This window comes from Heloderma suspectum, chromosome 4 (assembly GCF_057233095.1).
Source record: "Heloderma suspectum isolate Gila_16-S chromosome 4, 16-S_ref, whole genome shotgun sequence".
Taxonomy (NCBI): Eukaryota; Metazoa; Chordata; class Lepidosauria; order Squamata; family Helodermatidae; genus Heloderma; species Heloderma suspectum.
This window is the reverse complement of record NC_139461.1, coordinates 293,144,399-293,169,835: the sequence shown is the minus strand read 5'-3', so window position 1 is coordinate 293,169,835 and position 25,437 is coordinate 293,144,399.

The following is a 25,437-nucleotide window of genomic DNA, read 5'->3' as shown; positions in this document are numbered from 1 at the left end:
TTGATGCTTGGTGGGTCACTGGCTGTATGCAGGCTTGCCCTAGGTCATGTGGTTATTGGATTTTATTCTGTTCTGCTTTCATGCAATCTGGAATAAAAGGAACACGGTCTCGGCTTGTGTTGTTGCCTTGCTCTGCAGCTGTAGCCCAGAGTTCAGAAGCAAATTCTTCACTGATTGGCAGTGCTGTAAGACATCTGGGGACCTATTTTGGCAAAACAAAGAAATCCCTTATGCTCAGGCCTCTTCCACATCCCTGGGAGTAATAATGTAGCGAGGCCCTAGATGAAGCAGTAAACAACTGCTCGCTGCAGAGAGCTCACAACAGTAAAAGGTTGAGCAGGATCAGTTATTATATTTAGCCTGCCTGCCTGTTAATTAACCTACATTTGTAGAAGGTGGAAATTGTGCTTTCTTCCTCCGTCTATTTTTCTCCCCAGAGTTTTTCTCTTAGGAGATCCAACAACTTTGGAACGTATCATTTCAAACCACACAGGAGAGAAATGACATGGATCATTTGCACTCTGACAACCGTGTCTGTGCTTTCATTTGCGATGGTGAGCGCTTCGGTGAATCAGTGCGCCTGCAGCGTAGCCCAATATGTTCTAATGTTATGGGCAATAAAGGAAGAATTCTTCCAGTGTGTGCCCTCTGGTTGGGAAGGATTAGATGCCAAGAATGATCAGCACAGAAAACGGAGAGGACAAAAGAAGCCAACCAGAATTGCTTCACACAGTACAAAATCACTACAAGGAAATGGTGCATATAGATGATCCCCGTAGGACAGGTGGACCTACGGGGTTTTCACGGTTGGGTGTGAAGAACCAATTCTTGGTTCTCAGTGCACTTGCATTGATTCAGGTGCCTGATCAACAAATATGCATTGAGCAAAGGCGTTGGATTAGATGACTACCTTCCCTTCTACGTCTATGATTCTATGGCCAACTATGTATTTATTTAAGGCACAATCCTATGCATGTTTAGACAGAAAAAAGTCCTACAACTCCCAGCATTCCCCAGCCAGCATAGCTGGCATAGCTGGCTGGGGAATGCTGGGAGTTGTAGGACTTTTTTCTGTCTAAACATGCATAGGATTGCGTCCTTATTTGTTAAAAGTATTTCTATACCATCAAAGACTCTCAAAATACAAAATTTAAAACAATACAACCCCCCGAACATAAAAGCAGAGCGACACAATTGGCAACGGGAGGAATAGCAATCAGCTCAAAAACATTCACAGAAAGCTAAGCCAAATAAAAATGAAAGGCAAGCAGTGAGGGAGCCCATCTAATCCCTCTGCAAAGGGAACTCCACAGACAGATGCAGGGGCTGCCATAAAAAAGGCCCTGTCCTGTGCTCCCACCAACCTAACCTCAATTTGTAGTGCGGCATTAGAGTAGGGCCTCAGATGATCGTATTTATTCATTTATTATTACATTGATATCCTGCCTCCCCCCCCCTTGCAAGGAAACCAAGGCAGCTTACATTGTCCTCCTCCCCTCCGTTGTTGTTTTTGCACTGGTAGTAGCCATTGATAGCCTTCTCCTCCAGGAATTTGTCCTACCCCCTTTTAAAGCTGTCCATATTGGTGGCCATCACTATGTCTTGTGGTAGCAAGACACACATCTTCTGTATGTATGCATACGTGTGCATGTGCACACATGGTGTACCCCCCCCCAGGCCTCCCGCCAATGCCCAAGATCGTGCACCCCTGCTCATATGGAACATATTGGTTACTCATTCTTTTCTTCAGCAGGCTTGTACACAGTGTGCCCCACCAGTTCAAACACAGTCACCCTCCATATATGGCTGCCTAAAGGAACTCATTCAAGGCAAATCCAGATTACATCTTCAACACTTTTACAAATAACAGCTCTGTGTGTGTGTGTGTGTGTGTGTGTGTGCGTGTGCGTGCGTGCGTGCGTGATGTGATGTGAATTGGGACCAACAACCATGTTGGTTGGTGATGATCGAGGCTGTAGTCCGGAGGGCACCAGGTTGAGTAAGGGCTCCATCACACGGATGGAGAATTCCACATCAATGCCCGTTCTTTCCCCATCCGGTATCATTCGAGGACTGGGTTGTTCTGTCTCCTGCTGCGTTATTTTTCATTTCTTTCCTTCTCACGGGGGTGGTGATGCTGCTTGGGGTGTAGCAATAATTCCTCCCTGGTTCCTGCCCCTTTCCATCCCCTTGCACGTTACTGGTGGCTGGGGACTGACACGCTGTAAGTCTGCAACCCTCAGCACACTTACTTGGGAGTAAGCCCCACTGAACTTAGTGGGGTGCTCTGAATCAACAGAGGACATTGATTCTGAGCTTGGTAGGGTGGAGGATCAGATCTGTCTCCCTTCGATGCAGGGAGGCATTTTACCCTCTTCTCCGTCCAAACAAGAAATGTGCTGAAGCATTTACATGGCAGACATGTGGTTTGAGAGCAATGCATTTCTTTGGCACCGTCTGGTACTGCTATGGCTGAGCGGGCAGTGTGCTGCACTGCAGCCAGGATTTGGGCAGTTTGGCAGGGGGTCTCCTTGAAGCAACCAGGAAAATTGTCACCGGGGGTGGGGGAGGGTTGGGTGCAGATCTTTCCTTCCTCAGTTGCTTCCTCAGGAGCGCCCTCAAACGGTGCGCCCTCCACTCCTTGCAAGGAAGGGAGAGAGCACAAGCCCTTGCACCTGTCAAATCTGCCCGTAGTCCATTCTCAATGCCTTCGTCATCCTGACCGGGCCCCCAACAACTGAAAACAAATGTCCACAGCCAGTTTCTTCCGCTATTGGAGAATTTCACAGGGAGGTCATGGCGCTCCTGTTCCGTGGCCTGGAAAAAATACCACATTTTTTGCATTTGGGAAAAACACGGGATAGGCGGGAGACACCCTGGCAGGTAATGGCATCGTCTAAAGAGCCTGCAAACTTCCATGACAGAGCCATCTCAACAGCAGGATAAAAGCTCTGTGTGAAGAAGCTGTAAGTCTGCTCTGTCTGTTGTAATGCGTAATTTGGTCCTATGCCTCCTGGCTTTTGCTGCCTCCTGCCTGGGATTGCCAAAACTTCAAGCACCCAACAGGCCACAATACTTGGTCATGCTGCCTGGGGAATGATGGGAGTTGTAAGCCAACATATCTGAGCACACTGGGTTGGGAAATTTTCAATAGAGATACATGAAGGTATCTCTGTCCCTCCCCCTGCTAACAGCAGGCACAAATCTGACATCAAGAACAGCAACGTTCGGAAGCTGTTCAGGAGTACCCTAGTGGCCTCTTTCATTACTCTCCAATAGCCAACTCAAGACACAGATGAAAGGATTCTTTTCAAGGCTTTAATCCTTTTACAACTTAATGACTCTTTCAGATGCTAATCACCAGCGACTAAGCAATGAACAGCAGAGTAGCCTATGCTCCGGGTAGGCAGTTGGTCCCCGTTTGAAGGACAATCACTTGAAGACCCTGAACTTATGGGCTAGGGAGAGATCCTCCCTCTTGGGTTCACGGGACGCGGCCGTTGCTTGCACGCCAAACGGGCACTACGCCTCCTTTCCGCGCCCTCCATCACTCGTCGCTCCCTGCGTCTGTGTCGAGCGTCTAGCAAGCCCTCCTCCCGCACTTTCTCACTGCCAGGGTCACTATCTATCTCAGGAATGCCGGCAGGAGGAATCTCTGCCAGCTGCTGTGCCTGTGAGGGATGTGCTGGCTCCTCTCCCATGGATTGCTGATCCTCCTCAGAATCAGAACTGCTCTGGGGTTCTATCGGCTCAGTTTCCACCCTGACAGCCGGTCATTTGAAGTGCTCAGGACACTCTGTCAATGACCTGGAGGTGGCCATTCTTGAATAAAGGAATTTCAAATACAGGTATCAGTGTGAAATTGCTGAAGTACAATTCATCAAGAGATTCAACTCTATTTCCTTTTGTCTGAATAAGGACACGGGTGTAGTTGTTGCTATCTTTAAATCACACTACATAAATTAATCGGCTTACCATTGCAATAATGTTTGTAAATCATTCAGTAACATTCCGTGAATGGCAACTGTTAAGATAATCGTCACTATCTGTACTTCTTGCATTTCAATTCCCTCTGACAACACAACTTGCATCTCTCTCTCACCCAGCCATCCCAGCATGTATACATCAAGCGTCTAATTTGAGGTTAACATTTCTTGCATCTGCTGAAGTGGACAGTGTCCAGGAAAGTGTATGTCAAAACAAATGTATTAGTCTCTTAGGTGTCACAAGACTCTTTGTTGTTTTTGTTACAAGGGAGGAACTCATTGGGGATTACTTCTGCCTATACATGCTTACAATTGTGCTGTTGGTGTCCTTGATGAAGGTGTTAATGTGCCAAAATGTGCTGGGCATATTTCACCATCCATGCCAGGTCCAGGCTCTTGAGCGCCCTTGGGCTAAACATGCTCCTTCAGTGAGTCCACCTTCTCACCACCATTGGCACCAGCTGCTCTTCCTCCTCATCTTCTTTCTCATCATTGCTGCCACTTGCTTGCTTGACAGGCAGAGAGCCAGGGAGGAAGTAGGCGGTGGCATCTCCTAGACTCATAGAATCATAGGGTTGGAAGGGGCCTACAAGACCATCGAGTCCAACCCCCTGCTCAATGCAGGAAGCCCGATTCCCAGGAGGTCTCCCATCCAAGTACTAACCAGGGCTGACCCTGCTAAGCTTCTGAGATCAGACGAGATCGGGTGCATCCAGCCCTTTGCTTCTACTGCTCCTCTTTCTCACCACCACTGTTGTCTGGGCCAGAGTGAGATGCAGGTGAACAAGCAGGTTGCAATGGTGAAGAGGAACATAGGAAGCTGCCTTATACTGTCAGACCATTGGTCCATCTAGCCCAGCTTTGTCGACGCTGACTGGCAGCGGCTCTCGAGGGTTTCAGGCAGGAGAAGCTGGGGATCGAACCTGGGACCTTCTGCATGCAAAGCAGGTGTTCTATCACACTGAGCTATGCCCCTCCCTGAATAACAATAGGAAGAGCAACTCCAAGGGGCTGTTGTCAGGCTCCAGGTTTGGAGAGCCCTTGGGCAAGACACCTTCGATGGGCCTCTCCCTCACTGCCACCTTCTCCACCTTCTCACTGCCATTGCCAGCAGCTGCTATTGTTCCTCATCCTGTTCCTCATCATTGTTACCACTGGCTTCCTTGACAGGCAGAGAGCCAGGGAGCAAGTCGGCCGTGGCATCTACTGCTCCTCCTTCTCACCACCACTGTTCTCTGTGCCAGAGTGAGAGGCAGGTGAACAAGCAAGTGAACAAGTGCCCAACCTGTGGCGCCAGCCCTGTTCACCATTAAATTCTTTGGGCATCATTGTAAACCCTCACTGCCCTCCATTTTTTTCTTTTTCTGCTTCCCATCCTCTTCTTTGTGGAATCCTCCAGCTTCCAGCTGATTTGCAAATGATGACGAGGGCTGCTTGTGCAGCTTTTCTTTGCAGGACTAAACACCTCACAAATGATGGCTAGGCTTGCACAGACATGAATGCAGAGACACAAATGAATGCATGTAGTTAGGGTGGGCATGCGCCCTACTTTGTAGAGGACAGTCCTCTGTTTGAAGCAGGGGTGCTAGAGAAATCTGCTGTGGACCCAAATGAAGCCAAATTCCCAGGAATCCGACCTCTGGAGTCTGCAGTGGACTGCCCCCCCCTTACCTGCGCGTCCTCAGATTTTGTGCAGGGTTGCTCTCTGTCTCTCTAAAAAGTATGATAGGCTAATGGTGGCCACCATTAGCCTATCTTGTGAAAATTGTGGCTGTAATTGGTGTATTTTACACCAGTTGAGACCGTAAAGTATTTACTTTTACCTAATTTGTGGTGTAAACGGATGCGATTTAAGTAGACATAAGTGCTTAACAGCTGCAAATGGCATAAAATACATGAATAACAGCTGTAATTTTTCTGTGATAGGCTAATCGCAGCTGCCATTAGCCTATCACGACGGAGAGCCCACCCATGAACTCTGGTGGGCACGCCAGTGCTCTGAGGAAATCTGCGCCCCTACCCCTGGACTGGACATCGGGGGGTTGTCCATCCCTAATTTGAAGGTATCGTCTATTTGAAGGGCTGCACAGTTCAATTTGGGCCGCAGTGGCTTATCGGTTAAGATGCTGAACTGCAGACTGGAGGGTCGGCAGGTCAGCAGTTCAAGACCCGAGTGCTGCATGACGGAGTGAGCTCCCGTCTTCAGTCCCAGCTCCTGCCAACCTAGCAGTTCGAAAGCAAGAAATTGCAAGTAGATAAATAGGTTCCGCCTTGGCAGGAAAGGTAACAGCGTTCCGTGCACCTCAGTGTTCAGTCATGCCGGCCACATGACCACGGAAGTGTCTTCGGACCGCGCTGGCTCTTCGGCTTAGAAACGGGGATGAGCACCGCACCCTAGAGTCGGACACGACTGGTTGGGGACACCTTTACCTTTACCTTTTACAGTTCAATTTGGGTCTAAAGATAAAGAGGCATAAGAAGGGAGATCAGGGGCTTTGAAGTCACCTATCAACAGTTAGTTGCACTCGGACAGCAGACTGAGCAGGTACACAGCTCCCCAGGTAAGTCACAGTCTTCCCCACTACGGTGAGATGTATGGCATTTCTATTTAAATTATAGTAGTTATTTCCAAGTTTGCATCTATACCTATAAATTAGCATATGCACATTTTATGCAAATCAGTACCCTCTTTTGAAGTCTTCCTTTTTGGTAATGCACCTTCTTTTCTTTGGTGATGTGTAAGTGATCACCCTAAATGTGATAAATATCCTGTGCCCAAACAGCTAGGCAACCTCACCAGTCATTTGTGACAAGGACCTGTTTTTGTTTTGACAGCCCAAACCAGTAGAAGCTGGTCGCTCTGATTTTGGTGGGGCTGTGAATCTGCTCTGGGTTTCAGTTGGAACCAGCCAGAACTCTAAAGGAGCTATCCAAGGTGCTGAACCCTGACCCCAGAATAGGTCCAGCACCTTGGATAGCTCCTTTAGAATTCTGTCTGGTTCTGACTGAAACCCAGAATGGATTCACAGCCCCACTGAAATCAGAGTCATCAGTCTCCACTGGCCCAAACCTATGTTTGTTTACTCTGAAGTAAGTTTCACTCAGTTCAATGGGGCTTACTACCAAATAAGTGTGCCAAGGATTGAAGCCTTATATGTCAGTGTATTTGACTGAAATAGAATACTTAAAAAAAAACCTTTATTGGGTTTTCTTATATACCAAAATCACAGATACAAAGAAGGATATGTAACAGCATGAACAAACAGAATTCACACTCCATAACATTATTTGATAAAAGGTATTTCTCTTCCTTGGGGAGATGATCCAAATGTTGTTTGCTTTCACAATATTTATGTAGATAGTTAATTCCATTAGGTTTGCTATCTTCCAAATTTTATGTAGCCATTTTATTTCTTCATCTTAGTAGTTCTGCAGTACCTAGCAACCACACAGATATAAATGTGTAATGCTCCTTCCTATCACCCTCACACTCAGTCTCCATATCTGCAAGTTATAAATGCAAATATTACAAAACTCCTTCCAAAGGAAACCAAATGGAGGGCGTAATCCTATGGGGATAGACAGCCGCCTCTGAACTCGGAGGTGACTGCCTATCCAATGCAGGGCAGGAGAAGCACGGAGGGGATCATCCCCTCTGTGCTTCAGCTGCCCTGCATTTGCGGCTAGACAGCCAATTTCAGCTGTCTAGTTGTTGGAAGGCAGAGCTGGGGAAGTGGCTACCGGATGACACGTTGGATGTGTCACGTTGGATGACACCCTTAGGAATGCCCCGTTTTCGCCGCTTCACGCTCTTCTTCCGAGCGCAGAGCATTGGGTCATTCCACGCTGCCTGCGAGGCAGTGCAGGAGAGGGGGAAGGTCGGTTCTCCGGGAAATGACCTCGGAGCGTGGGCTCTGAGATTGGTTCCCGGAAACCAACGTATCCTATGGCCGTCTAGCCGCTGACTAGCAGCCATAGGACTGCTCCCTTAGGAAAGCACAACACCCTGGAACATCTCACTGCTTGGAAGAATGTGGTGAGCATAACAATACCACAGAAAAAATGATAAGAGGGTGATATAGTTGTGATCAAAAGATGAAAAAAAAACAAGGGGAAAATGCTATGAAGATTTAAGAGGATTTAATCCTCTTGCAAAGGGGCGACCCATCTATATAGGTGAATTAGGCAGTCGCCTAGGGCACCAAGGTAAGTGGAGTGCCAAATTTGAGGGAAACAATACAAATTTTTAAAAGTACAAAGAAAAATGAAAATTTCATGTCTCTGTTTATCTCTGAAACATTGGTTGGACAGATGGATGGATGGAAAAACTGAAGAATTATGACTGTTTAAATAAATACTAATATGAACCTGAGCACACTCCGGGAGAGAGTGGAGGACAGGAAGGCCTGGCGTGCTATGGTCCATGGGGTCACAAGGAGTCGGACACTACTGAATGACTGAACAACAACAACAAAATAAATACCATTGAAAACATTAAAATGAAAATGGGGCAAAATATCCCCAGTTTACTGAAAACCTCAGCCTAGATCTGCCCTTGAGGTTTGCGGGTGGGGGTGTCGACTGCATGGTTCGCCTGGGCGCCAGTTGCCAGCAGCTAGTCCAGGGCAACTCCTGCCCTTGCATCCTGTTGAGTAGTGAGAAATGATGGGAATGGGTAGATATGCAGATGTGAATATGCTCAGTGGCGCAGCTAGGGCTGAATTTTGGGGTCGAAGTCCAGGGCCCTGGAGCCTAGCCCTGCCCCCCCCCGCATTGACCGCATAGAGAGTGACAGGAGATGAAGGCGGCAGAAGCAAACTCCATTTTATTCCTGTAGTCACGATGGTGCTGTGATGTAAGTGAGTCTAAAATGCAAGACTGCACATGCTCAGACTATGTATTTTTAATCTGGGATGTCAAGCAGTTTTGTTTTTGCTGTTCTAACATTATCAGGAATGGAGAAGTCATTGTAAAGTATGGAATGGCAGTGGTTTGGGGGTGGGTGGGGGGAGAAGAGAAGCATTAGTTGTACACTTCACAATGTAAGTAATACATATGGCCATCGAAACAGGACCCTCATAAGACCATGAAGTCGAGCATTTAAAATTCCTTAGTTGTACCACTGAATATGCTAAAGGACTCAAAGCACAACAGAGGTAACATGGGGTGGTGCGGGAACAGAAAACCAGACAGACAGTGCTGCATGCTACATATTCAGCTGGCATTTCAGCTGAGGAAATCGGATGAAAAATTGATAGAGTACTTCTAGCCCCCTTCAAAGGCTGCCTGCTAGAAATGTAAATGACTGAGATGTCTATACATCCGTGGTGTTGGCTGTAGACCCTGTTCAGAACAGAAAGCTGTAAGCCCCCTCTGCTAAGCCGCAGTCCTTCCTGATGGCAAACCAAGAGAGCCTGTTCCCTGGTTGCACTGAGAGCTGATCTCACAGTACATGCAAAGAGATTCAACTATTGCAAATACAGCCACAAGGATGGCCACTTATGAATAACTAAAAAAGAGGACAAAAGAGGACTCTGATTTGCACCGAATATGCATATGTCAATTTATATGTATGAATGCATATTTAGAAATAGTTATTATAATTTAAATAGAAATGCCCTACGTTGCACCATAACAGAAAAAAATGACCTGGTGACCTGAGTACTTTGTGCCATCTGCTATCAAAGTCCAGCTGGTGATGGGCAACTGGTTGCACAAGTGTGATGCACAACTGATTGCACAATGGATTGCGCAAGCATAATGCACAACCGGTTGCACAACTGGTTGTGCAAGTATAATGTACAGCTGCTTGCAAAATGGGTTGTGCAATTGCTTGCACAATTGCACTTGTGCAAGCCTAACTTCAGTTGGATTCTCCTCTTGCGCATAGTTTGGAACCTAGTTTTGGCTAGCGCAATGTCATTTGCACTAGCAGAATGACACAGTTGGATACTGCCCTTAATTCACATGTATATTTCCAGTTGCTACCAGAGTGCACGCTTACTGACATTGGCCCCCGTGGATTGTTAGTCCCAGTAGGAAGGCAAATGGAGAAGTCTCATCATCTCTCGCTTTCTGTGATGGTGAGACCAGTGTGCTGTTCATGTTGCAGCCAACAAGTGGCAGCGCAGGCTCTGATATAGCCTAGCCAGCTTAACCTGCTTGAAGAATTGACCTGTGCTGAGCATGTTAGCTCAATTGTATCCAGAGGGCTGGAGAAGGAAGAGCCAGTGTGGTGTAGTGGCAAGAGTGTTGGACTAGGAGCCGGGAGATCCGGGTTCTAGTCCCCACTCGGCCATGGAAGCTCACTGGGTGACTTTGGGCCAGTCACACACTCTCAGCCCAACCCACCTCACAGGGTTATTTGTTGTGAGGATAAAAGGGAGAGGAGGAGGATAATGTAAGCCGCCTTGGGTTCCTTGCAAGAGGAAAAAAGGCAGGGTATAAATGCAATAAATAAATAAATAAATTTTGCCCTGTGCAAACATCCCATGAGATGTCTGTGGGGTGCATTGGAACATGAAAGCATTGCCTGAGCAGGAGGAAGCTGATGATGTCTTTCTTTTGCTCCCCAGATGCTGCCAAAGCCATAACCAACTTTCCCTGCTAGGTGGGACTTGCATATTTCAGTTGTGTCTTCAAAAGTCGCAAATGGAAAATCTGTAACTCTCTCACCAAGGTCAAATGTCTATGGCCTTGTTATGATTATAAGTTAGTGCTAAGTGAATGAGCCTTTGGCATGTGAGCTCCCCCTCCCCTCTTTTTCTCTGGTGTGTCTGCCATAGGGATGCTGGAGAAATCCGCCACGGACTCAAATGAGGCCAGATTCCAAAGAATCTGATCTCCGGAGTCTGCAGTGGACTGGCTACACTCACCTCTGCATCTGGAAGTGTTCCCTCAGGGCAACTCTCCAGCTTTTGAAAAACATGTGATATGCTAATGGCGGCTGCCATTAGCTTATCGTAGGAAAATTACAGCTGTAAATGGCATATTGTACACCATTTGTGGCCGTAAAGCACTTTGTTGTTGTTGTTCAGTCATTCAGTCGTGTCCGACTCCTCGTGACCCCATGGATCATAGCACGCCAGGCCTTCCTGTCCTGCGCGCTCTCCCGGAGTGTGCTCAAGTTCATATTCATTGCATCGGTGATGCTATCTAGCCATCTCATCCTCTGCCGTCCCCTTCTCCTTTTGCCTTCAGTCTTTCCCAGCATCAGGGTTTTTTCCAGAGAGTTTTCTCTTTGCATTAGGTGGCCAAAATATTTGAGCTTCAGCTTCAGTATCTGTCCTTCCAATGAGCAGTAAAGCACTTACCTTTACCTAAATACAGCTGTAAACAGCTGCAATTTGGGTTAAAGTAAGTGCTTTACAGCCACAAATGGCATAAAATATGCCATTTACGGCTGTAATTTTCCTGTGCTAGGCTAATGGCCACTGCCATTAGCATATGGCATTTTCCAGAAAGCTGGAGAGCCACTCTGGAGGAATCTGTGGGGCCCCAAGTGGCAGAAATTGCCCGACGGCAGACCCCCCCCCCCAGACCAGACATTGGGGGTTTCGTACATCCCTAGTCTAAAAGATCAAACACTTCTGATTCCAGCATAAATTAACCACAGTTTAGTGTTACATCTGAACAAATTGTGATTAGTCTTGATTATGGTTTACTGAAACAAGCCAACTTCAAACCCATGGTTTATGAAGCTGACTTGCTTCAGTAAGACATAATTACAGCACACTCCCTATATATGTCTTCTCAGAAGTAAGGCTAATTGTGGTTTATTCCCAGGTAAGTGGGTATAGGATTGCAGCCCCAAATACGCAAATAACTGAGGAGCCCTGGTCATCTTTCAAGGAATCCCCATTATTTTCACAATGGAAAATAAAGACACAGGTGAGGCAGGGCTGAACTTTTCATTATGCTTTAGGGTATAAGCCATGATGGATGGGGGGATTGCTTTCAGACTGACACTACAAATCAAAAGGCATTGTGCAACTATTCTGTCTTTTCCTCCATTACTGATTTTTTTTTTTTCTAATAAGAATAAAGATGGAAGAAGTGATGAAAAACATGGGAGGGTTACAAATGGAAGGCAACACATTGTCTGGATGTCTGTAAAATTCCATGAACGAGGCAGTATGATTACTGGGACCCTGCCTGATCAGGTAGAACCTGGGCGGGGGGGGGGGGGTCCCCTCCTGAATCTGCTGACAGTGCATGTTCTTGAGTTGTTGCTGGGATTGACTTATAAGGTTTTGAAAACCTCTCTTAGGGTACAATCCTATCTGGATAGGCGGCCGCCTCTGAACTCAGAGACGACTGCCTATCCAATCCAGGGCATGAAAAGCATGGAGGGAATCATTCCCTCCGCGCTTCTCCTGCCCTGCATTTGCCGCTAGACAGCTGATTTTGGTTGTCTACTCATGGCAAGGTAGAAAGGGGGAGGCGGCTGCTGGATGACACATAGGATGTGTCATACCAGCATTTCCACCTTCCCCACCCTGGAATGCCCCCTGGAACACCCCATTTCGGCCGCTCCGCACTCCTCTTGTGAGTGTGGAGGATGGGGCCGTTCCGTGCTGCCTGCGAGGCAGCGCGGAAGGGGGGGGAGGTCGGTTCTCTGGGAACCGACCTCGGAGTGCAGGCTTCGAGGTCGGTTCCTGGAAAAGCAGATATCCTATGGCTGTCTAGCCACTGACTAGTGTAAGGCCCCAGGCCTGAACCAAGCTATTAATAGTTTTAGAGTGGCTTAGATCCATAATGCTCTCTGCCTTTGGTCAGAGGGCTGCTGTTTTCCCTTAACCGGCCTCCTGATGTAGCCAGATGAGTCAAAAGGGTGAGAAGCAGCTCCAAGAACATTCCTTGCTAATGAGGAGAATGTCTCATCACTGATGAGCCTGAGAAGCAGAGTTTGTTTACCTTAAAGCTGCAGGCAGCTATGCTTGAGAACCAAGTGCTGTTAGTTTAAGCTGGGAATGAATGCTGGGGGCTCTTGCTGCTGCTATGCTGCCTCATGGCTAACATGTATTGTATAAGACCCATTTGACCCAATGGCTCGTGGTTCAGAGAAGCTGTCTGATCCAACCATTGGATACGCCTGTGTGCTGTAAGTTACCCAATAAAGTACTCCTTGTAAGTAAACCTTTGAGTATGATTTATCACTATCTTGGCACTTCTAACCTAAGAGTTCAACGCCCACTGCAGGGACAATACAACTAGTGGCCATAGGTTTGCTCCCTGAGATAGGTCAGACCTTGCTGTGCTGATCCGAGCTTCTGTAACTTCCAGGCTTGATCACTGCATTGTGTGGGGCTGCCCTTGAAGACATCTTGGAAGATTCAACTGGTGCAGAATGCTGTTGCTCATCTCCTAACAGGAGTTTGAAGGAGAATATATGTTCAACCAGTTCTGCAGCAGTTACACTGGTTGCTTCTGGGCCCAACTCAAGGTGCTGGGCTCAACCTTTAAAGCCTTGCATGGCCCAGGACTCTCATGTCTTAAGGCCTGCCTCTCACCATATGAGTCCAGTTGACTTAGCGGGCAATCCTGTATATTCTGTCCTTGCCAGAGCCAGCACCAAGGTTAGGCTTGGTTGGGCACCTGCCAAGGGCCCACACCCCAACAGGGCCCCACTGACAAGAACTTCCTGGACTTGCTCCTTCTCTTCACCACTGCATTCAGGGGCCGATCTTCTGAGTTTTTTCGCTTCCAATGAGGTTTCACCGCCCGTCTTTCACACTATGCAGTAGCCACCTCGAATTGGAACCGGAATTTCCCGCTTCCGTGCTCCCGCTTTCAATACCCTGATATCCTGATTTTCCGCCTTCACTACCGTATCTGGTCGTAGACCCCTCCCCTGCCTGTCCATATACGGTGGTGTTTGTATTTCCCTCCTGTCCAATCACAGCTCTCGACAGCCCCATGTCATCTTCCGGCTACTGATTGCATAGTTTCCTCAGCACTCAATGTTTCCTCAGCAACAAGCAAAGGGCTGGATGTGTGCGCGCTTGACTAATCTCAGAAGCTAAGCAGGGTCAGCCCCGATCAGTAGCTGGATGGGCGACCGACTGGAAATCGGGCTTCCTGCATTGAGCAGGGGGCAGACGACATGGGGCCGTCGAGAGCTGTGAGCGTGGTGGGCGTGGAATCAGCAGAAACAGGAAGAGTTTCTGATCCTCCAATGAGAGCCTCCGTCTTTAAGAGCAGGAAAACAGCACAGCGCTCGAGTGTGAACTGAGCTTGCACATTCAATGAAGCACCACAATGAGGAAAATGGGTGAGTGTGGATAATCATGTTTTAATGCGAGAGCATTTAACCCAACGGGATACTGAATTCATTGTGATGGGGGGCGCAATGTAGATCGGCCCCTGCTTTTTCACCTGTCTTGTGCTTTGGCCCAGACAACAGCAGTGGTGAAAAGGAGGGGCAGGAGATGCCACTGGCTGCATGCCTGTCAAGCAAACAAGCATAGGTAATAATGAGAAAGAGAGGAGGCACAATAGCAGCTGTTGACAATGGTGGTGAGAAAAGATTCTCACTGAGAGAAAGGGGCCCATGGAGGGTACCTTGCCCAAGGGCCCTCAGAAACCTGGACCCGGCACTGGTCTTTGCAACAGGTTTGGACATCGGTGGCAAGGAGCCAGGCTTTCTCAGTGATTGTCCAAAAAGTGAAGAAGGCGAAAGCAATCTCTTCATTATCTTTTCACGGGTGTGTGTGTGTTGCAAGAGCTGTTTCTTTGGCGTGGCTTCTGCTCAAGAAATCTGGCTGTTTCAAGTGGTGCGTGTTGCTGCTGTGATTTTCTTCTTTTACGTGTCCTTTTATTTTATTCACTGTCAATTGCTCTGAATGGAATGGCTGGCGAAGTGGGAAAGAAGCATTTCAATATGTAAATAAATAAGCAGGCACACACAGAAATAACAGCATATACATTTGCCATTTAAAGGAGGGGGATTTTGTCAGAAGAGGGAACCACAATTACTTGGGATGCTTTTGAGTTTCTGTCCATTAAGCAAGAAGGGAATACAGAATAGTGCTGATTTTGGTGGCAAATGCTTCATAAGGAAAATCGGGGTATGATTCTATCCTCACAGAGACAGATCTGAGTAACAGTTGGATTTTATATTGTTTGTCTGTTTCTTGCTTCCAGGAATGCTTGGGAAGGTCCCCAAACCATTGTTGTACTTGGTAGAACATAATTTGAATGTCTGCAGCCTCCTCCCACACGGTGTCAGCACCAGGTTTTTGAGGGCTCTTGGGCACAACACCCACAATAGCCTTTCCCTCAGTGTTACCACCATTGTCACCAGCTGCTATTGCTCCTCATCCTCTTTCTCATCATGGTTACCCCTTACCTGCTTGACAGTAGACAGCCAGTGAGCAAGTAGGCAATGGCATCTACTGTTTCTCCTTCTCACCACCACTGTTGTCAGGACCAGAGCAAGAACAAACAGGTTGCAATGATGAAGCGGAAGAATAAGACTAGGGAGCTCTTGTCTCTGGGGCATGGGCCCTCAGCAAGTGCCCAAACACGCCTACCCTTGACACTGGCCCTGCTCCGATGTTCCATCTTAAGACTGTAAGTAAATGCAGACTCCATGGGTTGAACATCAGCCACCCTGCTCCTTTTTGCCCGATGAAGAGTTCTGGAGAACCTGAAAGCTTGCACACTGTTTTGTGGCCTTGAGTTGGCCTAATAAACGTATTGTCCTAATAATGGATTTTGGAATTTTTCTTCTGATCCCCATGATTACCTGTGTGTGTGTGTTTTTCTTCCTATCCTCATGTAAGTGGCATTGAGACACAGCCTCCAGCTGTGTAGGAACTGCGTTTTCATGACTGGGTTGGGGTTTTTTGCCGGGGTTTTTTGCCAGGGTTTTCAAATTCTGCGCCCCCCACCCATGGCCAGGGGCTGAATGATGTAACCACATGGACAAGGCTGATCACACAAGTGTTTTCCATGGATGATTCTACAGAAAAGGCCAACGTGTTCAGTCTTGTCCACATTGTTTCATCATTGGCAAACAGCTAATGAGAGGATTGTACAAGCGGCCTAGAAATAATGCTAGTTTTACCCCCCCCTGCTCCCCCCCCACCATCTAGGTGGTCATAGTGGAAAAATGGCACCCTTGTGGCTGGAGGCTGCATTGGAAAGGCACCACCATGAAGCCACAGACTAGCATAGGAAAGCACCAGATTTTTAAAAGCAGACAGTTAAAAGTGCCAAGTGGTTTCCATGGTGCATAATGTACTATGGATGGACCATTTGCTCATTTCCACCTAGGAAATGCTATCTGGGCAATTATAATTCACTGGTTTTCAAAATTATTATGTTTCTGATTTTAAGACCCCTGTGTCAATGTGCTGAATGCCTTCCACACTTCACTAGAGGTGATCTGCACAGTCTAGCCTTGTGGGCAGCCAACCTGGTGAGGAGAAGACCAGATGCTGTCATACCTGAAGCTCAAGTACAATATCCTTCCTCCCATTTCATTACAGACAGACATCAAAGTTCAGCTTAGTGCATACCCTTCAACATTTCAAATAACAAAAACTGGGCCAACCCTGTGTACCTGTAACTTCCCCTGTTCTTGCATTCTGCAGGATCTTGATGGCACGCTCTTCACAACATGCTGCCTTGGCTATATATCCAACCAGTGGGTTACCCACGAACACAGTTTGCTGAGAAAAATCAAATCTAATGAAAGGTTTAACTTAACTAAGGAAGCAATCCTATGGCTACCGGACACTATCTAGAGGGCCATAGAATTGTTCAGTTTCTGGGAACCGTGGTTGGAGCCAGGGCTCCAAATGTGGTTCCCAGAAACTGCCCTCCCCACCGTCTCCCCCACCACCTTGTAGCTGGTGCGGTTCTCTCTGTGCTGGCTATGTCTCTGTGCTTGGAAACAGAGCATAGAGACAGGGAAAAGAGGGCGGTCCTGGAGATGGGGAGGGGAGGAGACCGCAGAAGTTTCCTATCAGGTCTCCAGGCCCCTCCCCCCTCCCCAAAGCTGCACCTAGACAGGCGAAACCACGCATCTAGCCAGAAATGCAGGGCGGCCGGAGCACGGAGAAGGCAATCCTCCCTGTGCTCAGATAAAAGATGTAACACTTTGAATGTTTCAATAAATGCAGTATTTATTCCTTAAATACAATGTCCTTGGTATAAACTCCAGGGTGGCCACTGTAACATCCTTGTTGTGGTCCACCGACAATTTCAGTCTTGAGGTTTGCTAATGAGTGCACACAACTCATGGCAACATAGATCCCTCCATGATTTGTTTACAGGCCGTATGTTACTGGCATATCATTGTACTTTGGTCTGCATCTGTGTTTATAAAGGTGTACAGAGACCTTTTTTGTGTCCATAGTTCATTTTGCTCCAGTTTGCAATTAATTATGATTGTTTAGTTATACTTGACATTTTTATATTAAAATAAAACTTTGTTGTAGATTGATATAGACAATAGTCTAATTCTTAAAAAAAAAAGCTTTATGGACATAAATAAACTCCCAGCTTTGAATTACAGTGAAAACTGTTTGTTATTCGTGGAATCTGTGTGTCAAGAGTGTTTCACGAGACTCCGTCAACGGGAAGGCAGTAAAAAAGGGATGGCCAACTAACTCCCGATTTTGAATTATATATATATCCTACATATAGTGATGGCTCCAGGTCTGGAGGGCCCTTGGGCAAGGTACCTTCAATGGGCCCCTCCTTCAGTGAGTCTACCTTCTCACTGCCATTGACAGCAGCTGCTATTGCTCCTCATCCTGTTTCTCATCATTGTTACCACTTGCTTGCTTGACAGGAAGAGAGCTAGTAGGCAGTGACATCTACTGATCCTTGTTCTCACCACCACTGCTGTGGGCCAGAGCAAGAGGCAGGTGAACAGGCTGGTTGCAATGGTGAAGAGGAGGAGCAACTACAGGGGGCTTTTGTCAGTGGGCCCCTGCTGGAGTGTGGGCCCTTGGCAGGTGCCCAGTCATGCCTACCCTTGAGGTATGCCCTGTCTACATACAAATAGCGATTTTGATTTATTATTATGTACGCTCATCTTCTTTTCGTTGCCTTTATTTTGTTAACCTTATTTCGAAATAAAATAAAATTTCATGATAAACAAAAAACAAATAGCAAACTCATTCTCCAAGTGTGGATCCTTATGCAGTCAAAATGGTACCATCCATAGACAAGAACAATGTATCAGCAGGTTTGGGGGAACCCTGAGGTTTGCGGAAATACAAGAATTCTTTAGAAGCCCTCCACCCCAAAGGTGGGGGGATCCCAAAAGAGTCCAGTGAGGACTAAGCATGCTCAGTGGGCACAGAATGCTGGCTTAATGTTGAAAGGTCAAAAAAGGAAAGCCAGCAGGGAGGAGAAATGGACTGGAGTATCCTGGAACAGGGTTTGGCTAACTATCTGGAACCCTGAACCTAAGCATTCCACCCTATAGCATTTTGCTATCAGTCCCTCTTGGTCATTTCTATTTGAACAAAAAAGATAATGAGCATGGTGCTCAGGGAGTGAGATATTATTTGCTTCTCCTCTCCTCTCCATTCCTGCACGGCTGGAGCTGTGTGATGTTCCTCAGAAACTGTTTATGATAGCAGCTTATTCATATTCACCCTGTCGCAGTTGTGGCGCATGAAACAACCTTGTCCCCTTGAACACTCAGGCAGGAGCAGCCATCTGGAGGGAGTGTCACATCGCCGAATGAGGCTGTCAGGTGACAGCTTCCGAACATGGCAGCTGTAAATTAAATACCTCTCTGGGGAACACTGCCACAATGGAGAGATGTTCCGAGACTTGCTGGGATATGACATGGGCCCCTCTAGCTTTTTATTCTAGACAGGGAAGCTATGAACCTTTCAGCTGTTGGTTAGCACAGCAGTTGTGCTCTGCTAGCCCTTTATAGGCTCAGCAGTCATCAGAACATTTTCTATTCAGAACAGGAAGAAATAGGAAGTGATTTTAGAAAAGAACAGCCGTGCCTCTCGCCTGCAGCCATAAAGGCCTTTGTTGGATATGGACGCTTGTTATTATTGGGTTATTATTACCAGCTTACAACTTCTTGAATGTTTATCTCATCCTAGCTTCAAGGAACACCCAAAGTGGCATATATGCCTGGAGTGGGCAGAAAGTAGATCTCCAGATGTTTTTGTCTTATGGTTGAACAGCTTGAAGTTGTTTTAGATATATGTTGCCTTTGTGTATATTGTCTGTTGGTGTTTTTTTAAAAATGTAAATGGCTTTTAACCTCTGTATACTGTATTTTTTAATGTTTTTAATCTTTGTAAACTGCTCAAAGAGCTTTGGCTATGAGGCGGTATAGAAATGTAATAAATAATGATAATAATGATAATAATTGGCCAGCCTGGCAAAGACTTCTGGGAGGTGAAGTCCAAAAAATCCAGAGATAGGGATGTTGGAGAAATCCTCAATGGAACCAAATGAGTTTGGCTTTGATGAATCTGACTGGCAAATTCCACAGCAGACTGGCTTTTCCCTTGTCAGGTTGATTCCATGGACTTGCAGACCATTTTTCTAACTTTCCTGATTTGAGCAAATTTCATGGTTGAAATGCTAAAACCATGAAATGCATGGTGAAACAATGCTAAAACCGTGCATTTTCCCCACAGGCTAAAGTGCAAAATGCACACTTGGTGGGATTTTGTGCATTGGGGGGGAATTTGTGCATTTTCACATGTGCAAATTTGTGCAAATGCGCATTTGTGCAAATTCAGGAAGCAAAAAAATCCAATTCCATGGAATGAAAGGCACCTGACAATCCATAAAACACAGATGGAACACATTTTACCCAATCTGTACATCTCTATCTGGAGATCAACCTTCTGCCCACCCCTGGCATATGTGATCCAGTGAAGTAGGTTAGGGGCTGAGAAATTATGACTAAGGTGGCCAGGTATCCTATTTTACAGAGGACAGTCCTCTATTTTGGAGAGCTGGAAGAGGATAGTCCTATATTTTAATGTGTCCTCTATTTGAAGAGGTGTCTAAGTCCAAGTCTGGTTTAACATCAAAGAACCATAAGAAGGGCAAGCAGGGGGCCTTGAAATTGCCCACGAACTGTTAGCCCCTGGACAGCAGACTGAGCAGGCACACAAGTCACCTAGTCAGTCTTCTCCACTATGGTGAGATTATCATTGTATTGTATTTCTATTTAAATTATAGTTATTTCTAAATTTGCATCTGTTATGCAAATTGGTGCTCACTTTCATCCTCTTCTTTGGTGACGCATTTCCTCTTTTTGTTGATGCACTCATTGTCACTGACTTAAGGTTCTCCAGTGACCTCTATGTCTGTACAGAGGTTTGAATCAACATGAAGCTATAATGAAGCCTTCATAATAAGAGCCAGAGATTGGGTTTGCATGACCATGGAAGGAAAATAAGTCACTGTGGCTTATTTCCCTCCCTTGTGCATGCCGGTCCTGAGCCACCTAGGTAGCATAATTATCCTTGCCAGATGCAGGTTGTTGTGACATCCAAACCTGGTGAGGGTGGGTGGCTGGGGTGATTTACAAACCATCCTGAAACCCTAGAACAAGCCATGGGTTTCTTGAGTAAGCTACTTGTGTTTGAGACTCATTAGTTTGTCTTCTGTGCTCACAGCATCCATTCTGTGAATGGGCAGGGCTCCATGGCTACCATGGCACTCCATGGTAGTGACAGCAACTACCACACATTCTCAAAGTTCCAAATGTGCCATTGGGCCCCCCAAAAGTGGGGATGGGGGACCCACTTCAGTGCAAACAAAGGTACATTTCTCAAGATTTTGTACTAATTCAACGGAACACAGGAGCCCTATTCTGGCATTCAAAAAAAGACTTTCCCCTCTACATGCAAGCATGAAGTGTACAGCTGTAGCCCTCCTTTCTGCAAACATTTGCACTGTATGTGCAAATGCCTGTGGGGGTGTCCTATATAGCGCACATGATATTAGGGGTGGAGCAACACACTGTTGCCCCTCTCCCTGCTTGGGTGCAAGTATTTTTTTAATGCCCACATAGGGCTGGGAAGGGTGATAATACTACGATATAGACCAGGGGCACAGGAGCTTTTTCAGCTGAGGGCCCAATTCTGTTTTTTTAGGGGTTGCATTCCAGTGGTGGGCAGGGCAGAAGGCAAAGGGGGTGGGCCCCCAAAGCCAAAAATACTGGCATATTTTATCTTAAATGTCTTACTGCCATTAATTAAGCCTGAGAAGAGGCATTTCACCCTTTTAGAATAGGGGAAAACTGTTCAAAAGCTGGGAAGCCACCCAATGATTGGTGGTTGGGGGAAAGGGGGTGGAGCCAGGAGAAGGGGCATGGTTGGTGTCCCAGGAGGACTGGATTTGGTCCCCAGGGCTGAGGTTCTGCACCCCTGATATAGACAGCCCTGCTTTAGTGTGCTGTACTAAGATCATGGCATCTGGCCCCATCACTTCCTAGCATATAGAAGGGGAAGAAATGGAAGCGGTGACAGATTTTATTTTCTTGGGCTCCAAGATCACCGCAGATGGTGACTGTAGCCATGAAATTAAAAGACGCTTGCTCCTTGGGAGGAAAGCTATGGCAAACCTAGACAGCATAGTAAGAAGCAGAGACATCACCTTGCCAACAAAAGTCTGTATAATCAAAGCTATGGTTTTCCCAGTAGCAACGTATGGCTGTGAGTGCTGGACTATAAGGAAGGCTGAGCGCCGAAGAATTGATGCCTTCGAACTGTGGTGCTGGAGAAGACTCTTACGAGTCCCCTGGACTGCAAGGAGGTCAAATCAGTCGATCCTAAAGGAAATCAACCCTGAGTGCTCCTTGGAAGGACAGATACTGAAGCTGAAGCTCAAATATTTTGGCCACCAAATGCGAAGAGAAAACTCCCTGGAAAAGACCCTGATGCTGGGAAAGATTGAAGGCGAAAGGAGAAGGGGACGGCAGAGGATGAGATGGCTAGATAGCATCACCGATGCAATGAATATGAACTTGAGCACACTCCGGGAGAGAGCGGAGGACAGGAAGGCCTGGCGTGCTATGGTCCATGGGGTCACGAAGAGTCGGACACGACTTAATGACTGAACAACAACAACCACTGAACTAGGATGCTGAAGCCTTCCCTACTTTTTGCAGGTCACTGTCCTGTTCCTTTGTCCTCTCCCTTTGCAATCAACACACTCCAGGAAACTAGGCTTTAGGCCAACACTACTGTATTAGCTAACCTCTAGCTTCTTTACAAATGCAGATTCTAGGAAACTCCCCGACTGCAATGAAACAGCTAATCCACACATCTACGCATATCAATAGAGGAGACCAAATGGAAGTTAGAGACGTTGCCAGCAGTTTGGGCATGAACTTCTTGGCCAGACTTGCTTCGCCAGGATGCCCCTCCCTTGGGTGGCTCCCTGCTAAGTTGGCTTGCGTGAGCGGCCAACCTGGAGGAGCATCTGAGCCCTGCCCCTTACTTTTCCTGCTTCACTCTGTGATGGACCCTAGCATCCCTCAAGTCACACTCCTTGCCCTCCTCCTCCTCTCTCTCTGAAACTTGAGTTCTCATGGTGGAGGAATGGGGGAGCCATTCAGTCTGGGCCATTTGTGTGTCAAGGTCTTGGGAAGAAAGTCTCGCCATATCTGGGCTCACTAGGGAGGGTGCCTCCCTCTGTTCTTGCTGTTTCCATTCTGATTCTGGATCTGAGCTGCCAGACAGACATCTCCACATGCTCAGATTCATTCCTGACAGTTGACTTCTTATGCTTCTGTATTTACGTAGTACTGACGTACTATGGCAGGTGTAGGATGTTTCACCTGGATGGAGTGAAGAAAAAGAGGTGCCGGGAGAGCATGTTTAACTCCAGGCAACTGTTGCCAAGGGAACTGGAATGTTGCAGGGAAGGAGAATGGCAGGTAAGCAGTGGAAAAAGAAGAGAAAGGTGTGACGATGGGAAAGGGGAAAAGGAAGTGCTGCTGGGATCCTTTAGAGTGGATTTATCAAGACAGGAGCCAGTCCTGGCAAGCAGAGCTGGCCCTACCATTAGGCAGAGTGATCCAACTGCCTTAGGCAGCAGATGCTGGGGTGCAGTGGCAGCAGCCCTCTTGGCTGTTGCTCCTGAACCTGCCAGCTGTTCCCCTCTGTTAGAGGATGCAGCTTTGTATGTGGCACAACCCCTCAACTAGCATGATCCCTCAACTGTGATAGAAGACTCAAGATTCAACTGCAAATCTAGCTGGGAAAGTAGGGTAGAAGGGTGCTGTTGCACTTGTGTCCTGCTTGTGGGTTTCTCACAGGCAGCTAGTCAGCCACTGTGTGAACAGAATGCTGGACTAGATGGACCCTTGGTCTGATCCAGCAGGGCTCTTCTTATGTTCTCATGTTCAGCTGACTTCTGCATGTTGAATGGGAATGGGGCGCCATCTTGTCCTTCATCACAGGCAGCTAAACATCTTGAGCTGGCAAGGAGAGGCAGCTGTGGTCTTATGTCACAAACTGGCAACAGAGTTTGGCTAAGAGCAGGAATGGGGAACCTCCAGCCACAGGGTTAGTACACAAGAACATAAGAAGAGCTCTGCTGGATCAGACCAAGGGTCCATCTAGTCCAGCATCCTGTTCAAACAGTGGCCAACCAGCTGTCAACCAGGAACCCGCAAGCTCAATCAGCTTATCAGATAGATTTTCCCTGCTTCTCCCTTACACCACTACATTTAAGCTTTTAAAAAGCCTCATTTGGTGCTAACCCTCCCCTGCCCTCATGCTGTGCCACTCCCTATGAAAAATTCCCCTTATGTTGCAATCAGGTTTTTAGAAAGCATCCATTAAAAGCCAATGGAAGCTTTTAAAAAGACAGATTGACATATACAGTAGGAGGCATGTTTGGGAGGGGCTTGCTGCTGGGGAGGGGCAGGTTAACTGTCCCTTCCCAAAATGCTATGACCCCCCCCATTGCCCCCTCCAGAATAAGGCTTAAAAAAAACCCCTAACTGCATGGGGGCATTTTCAGGAGAGGGGCATGTGTTATGTGTGTGTGTTCTGTGTGAAGAGGTAGGGGTGTGTGTGTGTGTGTGTGATCTGGCTAGTCACACGGGAGGGTACATGCCAACAGGAGATAGTGTAAAAGCTGGAATGGAAGGGAATGGGTCAGAAAGGTCTGTTTATTTAAAAAAAAAACTCATGCCAAACCTTATGGCATGTGTTAGAAACACCTGAGAATAATATGACAGGACAGAAACCGTGAAAAGAACACACCTGGAACAGAATGGAGTGGCCTAGAACAGCCCCTTCCAAATGAGCCAAATCAACCAAATTCAGCTGTCATACATAACTATATGGGACTGGTACAATCAGCCACAACACTTCCACAGAAACCATGTTCAGATACCTGTTCCAGGCAATAGCCCGTAATCCTAAAAAATGGCCTGGAATGGCCACTTCCAAGTGAGCCAAATCAACTAAGTTCACCAGTCATTATATAAGAATATAATTTTTCAAGGGTTTCTGTGTCTCTAACACATGTCGTAGTGTTTGGCATTTTAAATAAATAAATAAATAAATAAATAAATGGGCTATTACGGGCCATTACGGGCTGTTCTGTTCTGGCTTTTACACCATTTCTGTCAATAGTGGGTGTTCTCGTCCACTTTGGGATGTGGCTACAGATTTGCTTGCAAGGAGTCAATTTAGCTCTTGAGCCAAAAATGTTTCCTCACCCCTGACCTAAAAACTGTGACCGGTGGTTGCAGCTGAATGGGGAACAAGAACAAGGGTTTTCTGCTGCCTGGGCTGTCCTTGTTTCCAGGGTATGTTGGTGAGGTGGCCGAAAGTAAAGAGAGCCAGTGTGGTGTAGTGGCAAGAGTGTTGGACTAGGAGTTGGGAGATCCAGGTTCTAGTCCCCACTCGGCCATGGAAGCTCACTGGGTGACTTTGGGCCAGTCACACAGACTCTCAGCCCAACCCACCTCACAGAGTTGTTGTTGTGAGGATAAAATGGAGAGGAGAAGGATAATGTAAGCCGCCTTGGGTTCCTTGCAAGAGGAGAAAAGCGGGGTATAAATGCAATAAACAAACAAACAAACCTGAGCTGTGAGGGACAGAACAGTAGTGAAGAACAGGGTTGCCAGCAGCCTGCCACAGTGAGAATAGGAGCATCATATCCTCAGGGTACTGGGCAACATTGTGGCAGAACTCTGCCCAATATAGAGAACTGAAGAGTCAATGTATTGAATAAAAAGGGACAGGGGATTCTGAAGTGGTGATATATCGAAGGGAAGTGATTTACCTTTATAAAAGCTGTATAAACCTGAAGTGTTTGTTTAGGTTTCAAATGCTCATCCCTGATCATTACATAATTGGACCGTGGCTTGCACTTGTCACAGTGCCAAAGCAGGGGTTCAAGGAAACTCTTACGAAAAGAACTACACTTCCACAGAGGGCTTTCCCCCTTCGGTGTTGAATCTACACAGGCATGGTTC